We start from the raw sequence: 13,497 nt of genomic DNA on the forward strand, positions 1-13,497 counted from the left end.
AAGGAAGCTGGGAGTGTTCATGGGAGACCCCGCACTAGGAGGACAAGACGACGATTCCACTTGTCTGGAAAACTACATCATCATCGACGACACCGACTCAGACCCCGACGATAGTGATGATGACTATGTTGATTAAGATGGAGCAGATATCATGGAGTCTTCCACCGATCAAAATTTCTAGTCGACTACCATATCAGTAGTAGTATCTCCCCATGTATATAGTATAGTCCGAGCACTTCTGTAACGATAGTTAGACCGGTTGTATGCCCTGGTTTGAACTAATTGAAGTGATATTGATTGTGTTTGTCTCATGAGCATATGGGTAGTGTTTCCCCCCTAGACCTCATTCTACTCTATTTTCTCATCTTTTATAAACCTATCAGATGCCTGCGGGACGCGACAATGGATTTGCTTTCCCACCGGAGCTCACCCAGTTGATCCAGCAGCAGAATACCCTGATGCAGCTGCTAGTCCAGAATCATAACCAAGGCAACAACAACAACAACCCACCACCACCACCACCTGTTGATCACTTAGCTTGTTTCTTAAGGCCGAATCCGCCGGTGTTTTCCAGTAGCACCGAGCCGATAGTTGCAGATGATTGGCTCCGCAAGATTGGAAGGGAATTGACCACTGCAGGATGCACAGATGTGGAGAGAGTGCGTTTTGCCGCACACCAGCTTGATGGACCCGCAACATCATGGTGGGAGAATTTCACAGCCACTTACCCCATTGACACTGTCACATGGGATCAGTTTCAGCAGGCATTTCGCACTGCCCATGTTTCATCAGGATCTATGGCCATGAAGAAGCTTGAGTTTAGCAACTTGCTCCAAGGAGGACGCACAGTTGTCCAGTATGTGGATGACTTTAGTAAGCTAGCACGTTATGCCCCAGATGACGTTGCTACGGATGCTGCTAAGCAGGAGAAGTTTCTGGAAGGACTGATTGATGAGCTGAGCATGCAGTTGATGGTGGCAAACTTCAACAACTACCAGGAGTTGGTAGATAGAGCGCTCATGATTGAAGGGAAGCAGCAGCAGATAGACAGCCGCAAGAGGAAGTATAGACAAGGGAAGTACAATTCGGGAGCTCATTAGAAACCCCGTTTTACCTCGAACTCGGGAGGACACCCTCAGCATAACCATGGAGGTCACAACCACAATGGAGGGATTCCGCACAACCATAGTGGCCCCAAGAATGGTAATGGAGGAAGCAACGGTCAGAACCATTCCAACCCAGCAACGCCCGCTAAGAAGGATCTAAGTCACATTACTTGCTACAAGTGCGGGAGGAATGGACATTACACCCCGAAGTGTCCTGAAGCTAAGAATGGAAATGGCAATGGGAGTTCTGGAAAGAATCCCAACCCTTTCAACAAGGGACAAGTGAACCACGTTAGCGTGGAGGAGGTTGAAGCAATCGTTCTTTTTGATACTGGTGCATCGCATTCATACATATCAAGGGAATTCGTGGATAAGTTTAAACTGACAACCCAAGCCCTTAGGTCACCCATCTTAGTAACCTCGCCAGGAGTAGAGTATATGGCTAGTCTATGGTGTCATCGGTTACCATTAAGGATTGGTATCTACGTGTTTCCCTCTAACCTAATAGTATTGGAGTCGTAAGGACTGTATGTGATATTAGGCATGGATTGGTTATCGAAGTATGGAGGGAACATTGCCGCGCCAGTAAGTCGATTTTGCTCACCACCCCAGAAGGAAGAAGGATTAAGTATGTATCCCGGCATGTGCCAAAGAGGACTCAAGTGAATTCCTTATCAGGAGTTGTACAGGAGGAAGTACCAGCGGTGAATGATTTCCCTGACGTATTTCCAGAGGAGTTGCCAGGCATGCCACCGGATAGAGACATTGATTTTTTGATTGAACTTTTGCCAGTCACAGGGCCAATATCAAAGAGACCATACAGGATGGCCGCAAAGGATTTGGAGGAAATTAAGAAGCAGATTAAGGAGCTACTGGATGCTATATTCACCCAAGTTAGTCACCTTGGGGATCGCTAGTGCTTCTAGTGGACAAGGAGGATGATCGTTAAGAATGGTTGTTGATTATCGTGGATTGAATGAGGTGATGATCAAGAACAAGTACCCACTGCCAATGTCAATGATCTATTTGACCAATTGCAAGGAGCTAAGGTATTTTACAAGATCGATCTGCGATCAGGATACCACCAGCTAAAGATTCGAGAGCAGGATATACCTAAGACAAATTTTACCACAAGGTACAGGCTATGTGAGTATACCGTTATGTCATTTGTTCTGACTAACGCACCCGCCTATTTTATGAACATGATGAACAAAGTATTCATGGAGTTGTTGGATAAGTTCGTCGTAGTGTTCATTGATGATATTCTGGTTTACTCAAAGAACGAAGAAGAGCATAAGGAACATTTGCGTTTGGTACTTGGAAAGCTCAGAGAACATCAGCTATATGCCAAGTTCAGCAAGTGTGAATTTTGGTTGAAGGAAGTTGGATTCCTCGGACATGTAATATCCAGAGAAGGAATAGCAGTAGACCCCACCCAAGGTTATCACCATGACAAATTGGGAAGCACCCACGACAGTTGGAGAGATCCGGAGTTTTCTCAGACTCGCAGGATACTACAAGAGGTTCATTGAGAATTTCTCCAAGATTGCAAAGCCCATGACGGAGTTGTTGAAGAAGGATACCAAGTTCAATTGGACTGAGGAATGTGAGGCCAGTTTTCAGGAGTTGAAGAAACGCATGGTTACAGCTCCAGTGTTGATTCTTCCAGATCAACGCAAGGATTACCAGGTGTATTGCGACGCTTCTCGTCGAGGACTTGGAGCAGTGCTTATGTAGGATGGAAGAGTTGTCTCATATGCCTCACGAAATCTTAAACCACATGAGCTAAATTATGCTACACACAATTTGGAGTTAGCAGCCGTAGTGCATGCGTTGAAGACGTGGAGACATTTTCTTATCACAAACCATTGTGAGGTGTACACGGATCACAAGAGTTTGAAGTATATCTTCACACAGAAGGAGCTGAATCTCAAGCAAAGGAGATGGTTGGAGCTCATCAAAGATTATGATATGAAGCTAAATCATCACCCCGGAAAGGCTAACGTCGTAGCCGATGCATTGAGTTGCAAGAGCCATGTCAATACACTCATAACCGGAGATTTACCCAAGGAGTTAGCGAAAGATCTTCGTGAGCTATGTTTGGAGATAGTTCCAAGAGGCTATGTAGCAGCATTGGAAGTTTAGTCTACTTTGATGACTAAGATCAGAGAAGCTCAGAAGACGGACAAGGAGATTGCCGAGATTAAGGAAAGAATGATCAAAGGAAAATCTAAGGGATTCCGTGAGGATGAACACGATACCCTATGGTTTGAGGACCGCATTTATGTGCCCAATGATCCGGAGATCAGGAAGTTGATATTGCAGGAGGCCCATGATTCGCTATACTTGATTCACCCAGGAAACACCAAGATGTATTTGGATTTGAAGGATAATTTCTGGTGGACCGGAATGAAGAAAGATATTGCTGAGTATGTAGCAATTTGTGATGTTTGTCAGAGAGTGAAGGCAGAGCATCAGAAGCCAGCAGGATTACTGCAGCCATTGCCAATACCCGAATGGAAGTGGGACAAGTTAGGCATGGACTTTATCACGGGATTGCCCAGGACTCGTTTGGGCTATGACTCGATATGGGTTGTAGTTGATCGTTTGACGAAGGTAGCTCATTTCATCCCAGTGAAGACCACTTACACTAGTGCTAAGTTGGCAAAGATTTATATGACCAGGATCGTATGTCTGCATGGAGTTCTGAGGACAATTGTATTAGATAGAGGAACCCAATTTACCTCAAAGTTCTGGAATCAATTGCATGAAACTTTGGGTACCAGGTTAGAGTTCAGTACAACCTTTCACCCGCAGACAGATGGACAGACTGAGAGAGTAAATTACATTCTAGAAAACATGATGAGAGCCTATGCGCTATACTATGGGTCTAGTTGGGACGACAATCTGCCGTATGCAGAGTTCTCTTATAACAACAGCTACCAAGCTAGTTTGAAGATGGCCCCTTTCAAAGCCTTGTACGGAAGGAGGTGCAGGACCCCGTTGTTATGGGATGAAGTTGGAGAGCGCCAGTTATTTGAACTAGATTTGATTAAAGAGTCTCAAGAGAAGGTTAAGTTGATTCGCGATAGACTCAAGGTAGCCCAGTCCAGGCAAAAGAGCTATGCAGATTCAAAATGCAAGGAGACAGTTTACGAAGCCGGAGACAGAGTATATCTTCGCGTGTCCCCACTTCGAGGAGTGAAACATTTTGGAGTCAAGGGAAATTTAGCGCCATGATTTGTGGGACTATAGAAAGTTTTGGAACGTATGGGAGAAGTTTCTTACGAATTCGAATTGCCCTAAGGTTTGTTAGGAGTTCACGACGTGTTCCACGTGTCCCAGCTAAAGAAGTGCCACGCAGAGATGGCTGATATTCCTCTGAGAGATACAGTGCCGCTAGACGCAATTCAGTTGGATAACGATTTGAACTACGAGGAGAAACCAGTGAAGATTCTCAAGTTTGCCAGCCGAGTCACGCGCAGCAAAGTTCTCAAATTCTGGAAAATTCAGTGGAGCCACCATACCGAGGAGGAAGCAACCTGGGAGCGAGAGGAAGACCTACGGAAGGACCAACCTCACCTATTTTCTAGCCAACCCGAATCTCGAGGGCGAGATTCATCTTAAGGGGGGTAGGTTTGTAACATCCCAAATTTTCAATTTGGCATGTTATACATTAGATCATCATTGCATATCATATTTTATTGCATTTTGGCTTGATCCTAGAAATTCTACGCAACTCAAGGACCCGCGGAGAGAGTTGGGGATTTCGTTATTTTTATATTTGAGTTTTCTCAAATTTTAAAAAGAGGATCTTTGATTTTAATTATTTTATCTTCAAATATTTCTTTTATAAAAATAAAAGAGACGGGATAAAATGACTTTCCCAAAATAAAGAAATATGGGAGATTTAATACTAAAATCAAATAAGAATTTTATTCAGAGTTTTATTGCTATTTTATTTGAATTGGGAAAAAATGCATTTTTGAAAATTGCATTAGAGGCCTAAATAAATGTTCACCCGGTCCGTCTTATTTTTAGAGGATAGGGAAAATTTATTTCATGAATTTTGGAGTCCGTTTAGTATTTCTTTTATTTGTTTTTCTGTCGCGGTATATTATTAAAAAAAGTTACCACCTTAGCGGGTCGTGGGCGACCCAGACTCCCCAGGACGCCCCTCTTATAAACCGCCGCCTGCGCCCAAACCCTAACCCTTGCCGATCTGCACTGCCGCCGCCGCCGTGCTGCCGCCGCCGCTCGTCGCCCCGCCGACCGCCGCCGCCACCCGGAGCCTTACCGCCGACCGCCGCCACCTGCCGGAGCCTCGCCGCCGACCTCCGCCACCCACCAGACCCGCCGCCGCCACCCGCCGCCCACAGGAGGTAGTCGCCGCCGCCGCCACGGTTTTCTTTAAGAAAACCATCAGATTTTTTTAGAAACCATGGTTGTTTTTTTAGTTAGATCGGTTTTAGTTTTTTTGGTTTAGTTAGTTAGCAAACGCCCGTTCGTTCGTTCGTTTTAACGAACATTTTTCACCGTTTACCCGCAGATAGCGAACCTTTTTTCGTTAGCCTGTTCGTCAGTTTATCTTTTTCCAGGGTCTTTCCGCGATTATTTTCGATCGTGATTTCAGCCCGGATCTTAGATTTAGTTTATCTTTTCGCTCGTTTATCAGAATAAGGTGATTCAAGCGCCTAGAGTTTCATTTCGAAGCCCTCTTTCTGTTTAGACAACTTAAGGAAGATTTTGGTACTGTAAAATTTGACTTAAGTCCAGATTAGTAATCGGATCTTGTTTCTTTTGCAGTTTGAGTTTCGTTGCTTCGTTTGATTTGATTCTTTTTGCAAACCGGAGTTCTTATGTTGAACTTTCTGGTTAGATTCTATTATTTGAGTTTTATTCACAGTTTAGATTGCTTTCTTATTGTATGCTTGTTTGTTTGCGATAGAGTAACCGGAGTGCGAAGTGTGCTACTACGAGTCTCTAGGTTTCACGGATCATCAGCAAGATAAGTAACACTTTGATCATACCTCTTTACTACCCAGTTTTATTGCATTAGATCAATCCATCAAACAATGCATGATTAGGATTTGATTAGCATGTGGGTTTTGGGAAGTAGATGAGGTAGCACCTATTTACCTGCTTATTACCAACCCTTTGGGAGTTACTTCTACGTACTGCTTATATTGCCATGCTATGCTAGTAGACGTGGATTGGGTGAGTGTATCCATGACAGATGTGAGTATTGTTAATTAATGGTTAACTTAAGGTGGCAACTTTAATACACATCTGGGTGGATTGAGGCACCTGGAGAACCCAGTGTTGTTTGTTTTTCTGGAAATCCTGGGGTACCGTGTGATTTTCCTATGGACCGCCACCCAGGCTCAAAGGGATCATAAGATTATTCATGCTAGAAACTTCCATGTGCAGCTACAAGCTATTATGGGGTCTAGCATAGTTGATTAAGTTGCGTGAGCTCTTGAAGAGGTAGACTAGCAGATGTAGTGGGTTGTAGGTGGTACTGTCTACCCGGAGTAGAGAGTTAATGCTTCTGAAAGACTGTGTGTCGGTCATCCGTTTCTCAAACATCATGTAGTGCGAGAAATCCAACAGAGCAGATCGAGTCTTGTGGGGAAAAGTGCGCAAACCTCTGCAGAGTGTACAAACTAATCATGGTTAGCTGTGTCCCCGGTTATGGACATCTTGAGTATCTGGTTCTTGGATCATCATGTTGATCTCATCATGTTACTTAAATAAATTGATTGGATTTAATGATGATGCTTAATTGGGATTGAGTTGGAGTAACCTTCTCAATGTTTAACAACCACTATGATAGTTAAATAAATTTATTCCTTTGTTGTAGGGAAAAATTGGCTTTATGCAAAACTGTAACCATAGAGCTTTACACCAGCCATATTGCATGTAGTGATAGCAATTATCTATTCATTACTCTGTATGTGTTACATTGCTAGCATATTCCATGTGCTGACCCATTTTCAGGCTGCTACGTTCATGTTGCAGACTTTTCAGACGATGAGTAAGGTGCCTTAGGTCGTGATCTTTCACTCAGGTATGTCGTTGGAGTTGATGGACTCACTTTATCTTCCAAGCCTTCCGCTGTTATCGTTTCTAGATGGCCTTAAGCCATACTATTGTAATAAGTTCTCTTTTGAGACATTCGATGTAATAAGTGTGTGATTGCTACTCTATTACAAATCCTTCAAGTACTGTGCTTGTCAGCATTACCGATCCAGGGATGACACAGATGCACAGAGATCAGACTGTTTGAGGTCTAGTCGCTACAATTGGTTTGAATAGATGAATCTGAGATTGTGTGATGCATATCGTATAATCAAATCCACGGATACTTGAGGTGACATTGGAGTATCTAGGTGACATTAGGGTTTTTGGTTGATTTGTGTCATAAGGTGTTATTTTACTACAAACTCTAGGGTTGTTTGTGACACTTATAGGAATAGCCCATTGGATTGATCGGAAAGAATTACTTTAAGGTGGTTTCGTACCCTACAATAATCTCTTCGTTTGTTCTCCGCCATTAATGAGTTTGGAGTGACTCTTCGTTGCATGTTGAGGTATAGTTATATGATCCAATTATGTTATTATTGTTGAGAGAACTTGCACTAGTGAAAGTATAAACCCTAGGCCTTGTTTCCTAGCATTGCAATACCGTTTCCACTCACTTTTACCACTTGCTACCTTGTTGTTTTTATATTTTCAGATTACAAAAACTTATATCTACCATCCATATTGCACTTGTATCACCATGTCTTCGCCGAACTAGTGCACCTATACAATTTACCTTTGTATTGGGTGTGTTGGGGACACAAGAGACTCTTTGTTATTTGATTGTAGGGTTGTTTGAGAGAGACCATCTTCATCCTACGCCTCCCACAGATTGATAAACCTTAGGTCATCCACTTGAGGGAAATTTGCTACTGTCCTACAAACCTCTGCACTTGGAGGCCCAACAACATCCACAAGAAGAAGGTTGCGTAGTAGACATCAAGCTCTTTTCTGGCACCGTTGCCGGGGAGGCAAGGTAAGCGGCACTAACACCCCGTCAACTAAGCTCTTTTCTAGCACCGTTGCCGGGGAGTTTAGTGCTTGAAGGTATATCTTTAGATCTTGCAATCGAATATTTTAGTTTCTTGTTTTATCACTACTTTAGTATATAAAATAAAACTACAAAAAAATGGAAGAGGGTGCCTCATATGCTTCATCTTTGTAATGTCTTTCATGAAAATGATGGAAAGGAAAATTGTGCCCAAGTGCTAGAAGAAGAATGCATTAAAAAATTGGCACTAAGTCTTTGAATGATAAGCATGATTGCAATGTTGTTAGTATAAACTCCTCGAATATCCATGATGCTAATGATATACAAAGCCACAAGCTTGGGGAAGCTATGTTTGATGAAGATGATATTTTTTTGTCCCCCAAGTTTTGATGAGAAAATATATTATGATGATAGCATGCCTCCTATCTATGATGATTATTGTGATGAAATTTATGCTATAAAGAGTAATGATATCCATGAAACTTGTCATCGTGATTTTAATGCTCAAATTAATTATGTGGATAAAGTATCACATGATAGTTATTTCGTTGAGTTTGCTCCCACTACTATTCATGAGAATAAATTTGCTTATGTGGAGAGTAGTAAAATGTCTAGGCTTGTGCATCGTGAAAATAATGCTTTATTTCATGGTTATATTGTTGAATTCATTCATGATGCTACTGAAAATTATTATGAAGGAGGAATATATGCTTGTAGGAATTGCAATAATATCAAGTTTCCTCTCTATGTGTTGAAAATCTTGAAGCTATGCTTGTTTTGCTTTCCTATGCTAGTTGATTATTGTTCACATTGTTTTCTCACAAAATCCCTATGCATAGGAAGTGGGTTAGACTTAAATGTTCTAGTCATATTCTTCATTATGCTCTCTTTATGTTTCAATTCTTATCTTTTATGTGAGCATCATTGCCATCATCATGCCTAGCTAAAAAGGCATTAAAGAAAAGCGCTTGTTGGGAGACAACCCAACATTTAAACCTACTTTTTTTGTGTGTTCACATGATTAAGATACTGTAATAATCATGTTTTATAGCTTTTGTTTCAATAAAGTGCCAAGTAGAACCTTTGAGAAGACTTGGGTGAAAGTTAATGTGATCTTGCTATAAAACAGAAACTTTGCGCTCACGAGATTAGCTGTCATTTTAAACAGAAGAGTGATTTTAAGCTGATTCTCTTTGCAGAAGATTAATAGACAAATTCCTCACGTCCATAAATTTATTTCAGAATTATTGGAGTTACACAAGTATTCGAGAGTTACATATTACTATAGAGTGTTCTGTTTTTTTACAGATTCTGTTTTCTATGTGTTGTTTGCTTATTTTGATGAACCTATGAGTAGTATCGTAGGTATGAACCATAGAGAAGTTGGAATACAGTAATATTACAACAATATGAATTTAGAATGAGTTCACAACAGTACCTAAGTGGTGATTTAGTTTCTTATACTAACAGAGCTTACGAGTTTTCTGTTGAGTTTTGTGTTGTGAAGTTGTCAAGTTTTGGGTAAAGATTCGATGGACTATGGAATAAGGAGTGTCAAGAGCCTAAGCTTAGGGATGCCCAAGGCACACAAAGTTAATATTCAATGTAAACCAAGAGCCTAAGCTTGGGGATGCCCCGGTGGGCATCCCCTCTTTCGTCTTCGTTCATTGGTAACTTTACTTGGAGCTATATTCACCACATGATATGTGTTTTGCTTGGAGCGTCATTTTATTTTATTTTATTTTGCTTTATGTTTGAATAATATCCCAAGATCTCAAATTCTTAAATGTTAGAGAGTCTTCACATAGTTGCATAATTATTCAAATACTCATTGATCTTCACTTATATCTTTTGGAGTAGTTTGTTGTTTGCTCTAGTGCTTTACTTATATCTTCTAGAGCACGAGGTGGTTTTATTTTGAAGAAATAGATGAACTCTCATGATTCACTTATATTAATTTTAGAGTATTAAAAATCATGGTAATTTGCTTTGGTTATAAATTTAGTCCTAATATAATAAACATCCAAGAGGGATATAATAAAAACTTTCATATAAAGTGCATTGAATACTATGAGAAGTTTGATTCTTTGTGGTTGTTTTGAGATATGAAGATGGTGATATTAGAGTCATGCTTGTGGAGTAATTGTGAATTTGAGAGATACTTGAGTTAAAGTTTGTGATTCCTGTAGCATGCACGTATGGTGAACCGTTATGTGATGAAGTCGGAGCATGATTTATTTTCTGATTGTCTTCCTTATGAGTGGAGGTCGGGATCAGGCGATGGTTAACTCCTACCAACCCTTCCCCTAGGAGCATGCGTGTAGTGCTTGGTTTCGATAACTAATAGATTTTGCAATAAGTATGTGAGTTCTTTATAAGTAATGTTGAGTCCATGGATTATACGCACTCTCACCTTTCCACCATTGCTAGCCTCTCTAGTACCGCGCAACTTCCTCCGGTACCATGAACCCACCATTTACCTTCCTCAAAAAAGCCACCATACACACCTATTATGGCATTTCCATAGCCATTCCAAGATATATTTCCATGCAACTTTCCACCGTTTCGTTTACTATGACACACTTCATCATTGTCATATTGTTTTGCATGATCATGTAGTTGACATCGTATTTGTGGCAAAGCCACCATTCATAATTTTTTCATACATGTCACTCTTGATTCATTGCACATCCCGGTACACCGCCGAAGGCATTCATATCGAGTCATATCTTGTTCTAAGTATCGATTTGTAATTCATGAGTTGTAAGTAAATAAAAGTGTGATGATCATCATTATTAGAGCATTGTCCCGGTGAGGAAATGATGATGGAGACTATGATTCCCTCACAAGTCAGGATGAGACTCCGGACAAAAAAAAGAGACAAAAAAAAGAGAAGACCCAAAAAATGAGAGAAACAGAGAGAAGGGGCAATGCTACTATCCTTTTACCACACTTGTGCATCAAAGTAGCAACATGATCTTCATGATAGAGAGTCTCCTATGTTGTCACTTTCATATACCAGTGGGAATTTTTCATTATAGAACTTGACTTGTATATTCCAATGATGGGCTTCCTCAAAATGCCCTAGGTCTTCGTGAGCAAGCGAGTTGGATGCACACCCACTTAGTTTCTTTTTGAGCTTTCATACACTTATAGCTCTAGTGCATCCGTTGCACGGAAATCCCTACTCACTCACATTGATAGCTATTGATGGGCATCTCCATACCCTGTTGATACGCCTAGTTGATGTGAGACTATCTTTCTCCTTTTTGTCTTCTGCACAACCACCATATTCTATTCCACCTATAGTGCTATGTCCATGGCTCACGCTCATGTATTGCGTGAAAGTTGAAAAAGTTTGAGAATACTAAAGTATGAAACAATTGCTTGGCTGAAATCGGAGTTGTGCATGATTAAATACTTTGTGTGATGAAGATAGAGCATAGCCAGACTATATGATTTTGTAGGGATAACTTTCTTTGGCCATGTTATTTTGAGAAGACATGATTGCTTTGTTAGTATGCTTGAAGTATTATCGTTTTGTATGTCAATATTAAACTTTTGTTTTGAATCTTATGGATCTAAATATTCTTGCCACAATAAGGAATATTACATTGTAAAATATGTTAGGTAGCATTCCACATCAAAAATTTTGTTTTTATCATTTACCTACTCGAGGACGATCAGGAATTAAGCTTGGGGATGCTGATACGTCTCCAACATATCTATAATTTTTGATGTATTCATGCCATGTTTATAATATTTTTACATGCTTTTGGTATTATTTGGTTAGAACTAACCCAGACTGACGCTGTTTTCAGCAGAACTACCATGGTGTTGTTTTTGTGCAGAAATAAAATCTCAGAATGCTTTGAAAATCAATGGACATTTTTCTTGGAAAATATAAAAAATACTAGAACAAAAAGTTATCGGAGAGGAATCCCGTGGATCCCACGAGGGTGGGGGGCACGTCCCTGTGCCTCATGGACACCTCATGGGTCCCCCTAACTTGTTCTCGATGCCAAACCCTCCTATAAATACCCAAACTTCCAGAAAGAAACCTAGATCGGGAGTTCCGCCGCGGCAAGCCTCTGTAGCCACCAAAAACTTCTCGGGAGCCCGTTCCGGCACCCTGTCGGAGGGGGAATCCATCACCAGTGGCCATCTTCATCATCCCGGCGCTCTCCATGATGAGGAGGGAGTAGTTTACCCTCGGGGATGAGGGTATGTACCAGTAGCTATGTGTTTGATCTCTCTCTCTCTCTCTCTCTCGTGTTCTTGACTTTGCATGATCTTGATGTGTCGCGAGCTTTGCTATTATAGTTGGATCTTATGGTGTTTCTCCCCCTCTATTATCTTGTAATGGATTGAGTTTTCCATTTGAAGTTATCTTATCGGATTGAGTCTTTAAGGATTTGAGAACACTTGATGCATGTCTTGCATGTGCTTACCTGTGGTGACAATGGGATATCACGTGATCTACTAGATGTATGTTTTGGTGATCAGCTTGCGGGTTCAATGACCTTGTGAACTTTTGCATAGGGGTTGGCACATGTTTTTGTCTTGACTCTCTAGTAGAAACTTTGGGGCACTCTTTGAAGTTCTTTGTGTTGGTTTGAATAGATGAATCTGAGATTGTGTGATGCATATCGTATAATCATACCCATGGATTCTTGAGGTGACATTGGAGTATCTAGGTGACATTATGGTTTTGGTTTATTTGTGTCTTAAGATGTTATTTTACTATGAACTCTAGGGCTGTTGGTGACACTTATAGGAATAGCCCATTGGATCGATCGGAAAGAATAACTTTGAGGTGGTTTCCTACCCTACGATAATCTCTTCATTTGTTCTCCGCTATTAGTGACTCTGGATTGACTCTTCGTTGCATGTTGAGGGATTGTTATATGAAACAATTATGTTATTTGCACTAGTGAAAGTATGAACCCTAGGCCTTGTTTCCTAGCATTGCAATACCGTTTCCGCTCACTTCTACCACTTGCTACCTTGCTGTTTTGATTTTTTCAGATTACAAAAACTTATATCTACCATCCATATTGCACTTGTATCACCATGTCTTTGCCGAACTAGTGCACCTATACAATTTACCTTTGTATTGGGTGTGTTGGGGACACAAGAGACTCTTTGTTATTTGATTGTAGGGTTGTTTGAGAGAGACCATCTTCATCCTATGCCTCCCATGAATTGATAAACCTTAAGTCATCCACTTGAGGGAAATTTGCTACTGTCCTACAAACCTCTGCACTTGGAGGCCCAACAATGTCGACAAGAAGAAGGCTGCGTTGTTTAAATCAA

The sequence above is a fragment of the Triticum dicoccoides genome, chromosome 3B (genome assembly GCF_002162155.2).
Source record: "Triticum dicoccoides isolate Atlit2015 ecotype Zavitan chromosome 3B, WEW_v2.0, whole genome shotgun sequence".
NCBI lineage: Eukaryota > Viridiplantae > Streptophyta > Magnoliopsida > Poales > Poaceae > Triticum > Triticum dicoccoides.